The sequence below is a fragment of the Palaemon carinicauda genome, chromosome 33, assembly GCF_036898095.1.
Source record: "Palaemon carinicauda isolate YSFRI2023 chromosome 33, ASM3689809v2, whole genome shotgun sequence".
NCBI lineage: Eukaryota > Metazoa > Arthropoda > Malacostraca > Decapoda > Palaemonidae > Palaemon > Palaemon carinicauda.
Window position 1 is genome coordinate 23,856,770 of NC_090757.1, and position 5,000 is coordinate 23,861,769.

Below are 5,000 nucleotides of genomic sequence, written 5' to 3' on the forward strand. Positions count from 1 at the left end.
GGTTTGAGCATCTTCGCAGCCGGATGTGAATATTACGGTGATGTTTACCTGCAATAGAAATAATACTGATAATAGATAGTTGATAGATATCTTAAGAATGAAATGAATTGCGTATTTGCGTGAAGAACACCGCCCCTCCCCTTTCGATTAATTTAATATGAGCCTACTAAGATTAAAATATATGACAATTCAATTTCAATATATATACATATAGAAATGCGTATAGGCGGACATGAGTCTTTTTATAGTTTATTTATGACATATTTGTCTTTGATGATGTTAATAGATTATATATGACATGTTTGTTTTGACGTTGTTACTTTTTTTAGAATGATTTATTGTTAATTTGTTCTCTTCATTTATTTATTTCCTTATTTCCTTTCCTCACTAGGTTATTTTTCCCTGTTGGAGCCCCTGGGCTTATAGCATCTTGCTTTTCCAACTAGGGTTGTAGCTTGGATAATAATAATAATAATAATAATAATAATAATAATAATAATAATAATAATAATTGAAAAACAATACGTTTATCATACCTTCGGAGGTAAATGTGACGTAGTGGCATTCGGATATGCCATTCTTTTGCAGACTTTGTTTTTGGCACAGCCATCGTAGCAACACGAAGAGTCCGAGGGACAATGTCCGTCGATGTAGCATGAACGCTGCAGGAGAGAGAATTAAATTAGTGTTGTAAACATCAAGGGGAGTTAATACACACACACATATGTGTATATATATATATATATATACACATATATATATATATGTGTATACTTATGTATATATATATATATATATGTATGTATATATATATATATATATGTATGTATATATATATATATATATATGTATATATACATATATATATAGATATATATGTATGTATATATAAATATATATATATATATATATATATAAATGCGTATGTGCGGCCAGTTATATCCATATGTGTGCCCATCATCTTCCTGAAATAAAAAGAACTATAGTTTACGGATATCTTTTTATTTTTTTTTCTTTATGAAGCAAAAGGCAAATTAAACATAACTCGCCAGAGTAGTCATTCAAACCACCATCTCTCGAATCAGACAATCTTCGTAAGAAATATTAAGATTTTTAGGTTCTAAAGGATTTTTTCAAAAGCTCAATTTAGAATTAGAAAGGTGATACAGAGGGCTTTTGTGACGAGCGATGTGATTTCATCTTCTTTATATCTAGCCTAGATATTTTTACTCTTTATAGAACACTTTTTTTTTCTACACAAATGAGAATATGAAATAATGAGTTTTCCCTTTTCGTTAATCGATTTAATCATTCCGAACTTTAAGTTAATTTACCTTTTCCTAAAGAGCACCAAAATTAAAACCTCCCTATCAACAATTAATGTTTGTTAATAATATTACCAAATTAAAAATTGATATCCATTAGATTAGAATAACAATAACAATATTGGTGCTACGTTAGTGAATTTGCTCAAGCAATAGTCACAGAAGTCAAAAGAAAAATATTAAAAATTAAAAATATTAAATTAGAAAAAAAATAACAATATTGGTGCTGCGTTAGTGAATTTGTTAAAGCAATAGTCACAGTAGTCAAGAGAAATATATTATTGCTTTGAAAATAGATTATTTTCTTCTGAAGAATTAAATCACGATAATATATCTCACATGTGCACGTCTGGCAGATCTTTTGCCTCTGCCAGCAGCAGCAGCTGCTGCAGCAGCATAAGGGCAGACTGGAGGTTGAGGAGGACACATGTAGTTACAACACCTGTAGAAGTCACAGAAGAGTTTGTTAGAAGTATAGTTGCTTGTGTATATGTATATATGTGTAATGTGTATATACATATTGGCATGTGTGTGGGAGAGAGAGAGAGAGAGAGAGAGAGAGAGAGAGAGAGAGAGAGAGAGCTGTTAAAGGAGAAATGGACCTGGGACTTTCGTCTCATATTTGCTTGTTAAAGGAAGCAGCTTAAAAATAATATATGTATATGTTTGTATATATATATATATATATATATATATCACTGTCTAGCTCGTTTCATTACGCTGATTCAAGATTAGCCCCTTGTCAACAACATAAGTCGTTCATTAGTGCCAATCCTGTACATACCCTGACGTCACTCGTGTCCTATTTAAACATTTTTTTCAATTCTATTTAATACAATTCTTTCTCTACGGTCATTTTACAAATTCATTTTTCAATTTTATTTACCCATAAATACTGTTACAAATTAACTACTAATCTTCCACCATATGAACAAACAATAATTTCTCCATGTTTTTGGCATCCTGTTTCCCTCATAACGTTTTACTTGCCAACGGTGAGTTTTGAACTACTTTTCTTACATCTTTCATGAGTCGTTGAAGCTGTTCTCCATTATTATTATTATATTATTATTATTATTATTATTATTATTATTATTATTATTATTATTATTATTATTATTATCCCTAGTTGGAAAAGCAGATGCTATAAGCCCAGGGGCTCCAACAGGGAAAAATAGCCCAGTGAGGAAAGGAAAATAAGGAAATAAATAAATGAAGAGAACAATTTAACAATAAATCATTCTAAAATAAGTAACAACGTCAAAACAGACATGTCATATATAAACTATTAACCATTGTTACCAACTAATAATGTCTCATCTACAGACACCAGTCATGCCACGCCAATACCAAGACCCTTTTTGTTGTCATTCAAACGGTTACCTACATCTACACTCCCTAGTTTATTAAGTTACTTCAAATTCAGAAATATTTTACTAAACTCTTGTCTGAGATTGTACAATTTTACAACAAACCCCATCATTTCTCACTATATATTTTCTAATGCTAGATTCACTTTCATTTTAAGATTCGGCACTCATGAAAGTACTATCTACACTCTCTAGTTTATAAATTACTTCAAATTCAGAAATATTTTACTAAACTCTTGTCTGAGATTGTACAATTTTACAACAAACCCATCATTTCTCACTATATATTTTCTAATGCTAGATTCACTTTCATTTTTAAGATTCGGCACTCATGAAAGCACTATCTATACCCTCAACAATGCAACGATTTTAAGTAAACAGCACACTGATATTCTATAACAATCACATCATGCACTAACACTTTTCTTAATCTGAAATTATGCTGCTTTTCCCCATTATCTCTTACAACATCTGTCAAATTCTTACTATCCGCCAGTCGGGATCTATCTTCAATAATATTTATTTGTTAATTTCTTTGCAAAAATTCCCTTGCATTCTTATTTTAAATTGTCATAAGTATGACTGTCCCCTTATATAAAGGTTACATTGATTATAGCCACATGCTATTACCTGAAATAGCATTGGGCGAAAGATTAAATACATGAAGCGGCACAGTGATAAATCCTATCTTTGTCTTCAAAACTTTATCCATAAAGATAAGGGAACGTACGTCAAATTGGAAAGATGTCTTAAATTTGTTGATACCATAATGAGACTCGTCTACGTGAAAAAATGCCTTAAAACTTTATCATATATATAAAGTGTATATATATATATATATATATACATATATATATATATATGCAGTATGTATATCATATATCTATATATATATATATACTATATGTATATATATATATATATATATGTATATTTATATATAAGGATACTTACGGTGGTTGCGGCTGTGGTGGCGGTACAGGAATAAAAGTAGGCTGTGGTGGTGGTACGGGAATATAAGTAGGCTGAGGAGTTGGGGGTAGAGTTGGGGGTGGAGTTGGGGGTAGAGTTGGGGGTGGAGTTGGAGCTGGTGTTGGTGGTAATGTGGGAGGTAATGTAGGAGGCGGTGTTGGTGGCATTGTGGGAGCCGGTGTTGGTGGCAGTGTTGGAATGGGAACGGGTGCAGGTGGGAAGCAGCAAGGATTGTAGAAGTAATTGGAACTGCCACATTTCGGCTGCAGAGGACATGGTCCAGGTAGTGGAGGCTGTGGAACTGGAGGGTATGTTGGAACTGGTGGTGGTGGAGGAGGAGGAGGGTATGTTGGAACTGGTGGTGGAGGAGGAGGAGGAAGGTATGTTGGAACCGGGTGGTGGAGTGGGAGGTAACGTCGGGGGAGGTTGAGGTACTGTAGGAGCTGGTGGTAGAGGTTGTGGAGGCAAAGTTGGCACTGGCATTGGTGGCTGCATGCAGCAAGGAGACTGATTATAAGGATAAGGACAGTTTATCTGTCGAGGGCATTTCACCGTCTGCCGTAGGGAGCCATAATCGAAGTAATGGGACAAGCCTCCGTATCCTCCAATGGCAAACCTCCTGTCTCTGACAGAAGCCACATTTGTGACCAAAAAGAGCGCAGACACAAGCTGCGTTACTCGCTGGAATAAAAAAAACAAGGAGAATTAGAAGATACTCGCAAAACTCTTAGAATTAAATATAACTCAGGTTTTATTCCATTCTGTGTGTGTGTGTGTGTGTGTGTGTGTGTGTGTGTGTATTTTAGCTCTGAAAGTTGATTAGCTGTTATAGGTAGTAGGTTGGTCAAGGCACCAGCCATCCGTTGAGATATTACTGCGAGAGCTAGTGGGTCCTTTGACAGGCCAGATAATACTATATTGGATCCCTTTCTGGTTACAGCTTATTTTTCCTTTGCCTACTCATGCACTGTATAATCTGGCCTATTCTATACACATTCTCCTTTTTACCCATACTCTCATGACAACACTAAGATAAAAAAACTCTTCTTCACTCAAGGGGTTAACTACTGCACTGTAATTGGTCAGTGGCTACTTTCCACTTGGTAAGGGTAGAAGAGACTCTTTAGCTATATTAAGCAGCTCCTCTAGGAGAAAGACACTCCAAATTCAAACCATTGTTCTCTAAGCTTTGGTAGTACCATAGCCTCTATACAATGGTCTTCCGATGCGTTGGGTTAGAGTTCTCTTGCTCTATTGTACACTCAGCACACGATTCAGTCTGTTTCCTTTTTTCCTGTCACTGGGCTATTTTCTCTATTAGAGCCCTTGGGCT

At 34.6% G+C, this 5,000-nt stretch overlaps 1 pseudogene; it reads right to left on the reverse strand.

Annotated features, from left to right (window-relative positions):
- The window catches only part of LOC137626092 (uncharacterized), a 9,511-nt pseudogene that overhangs the window by 2,976 nt on the left and 1,535 nt on the right, over positions 1 to 5,000 (reverse strand).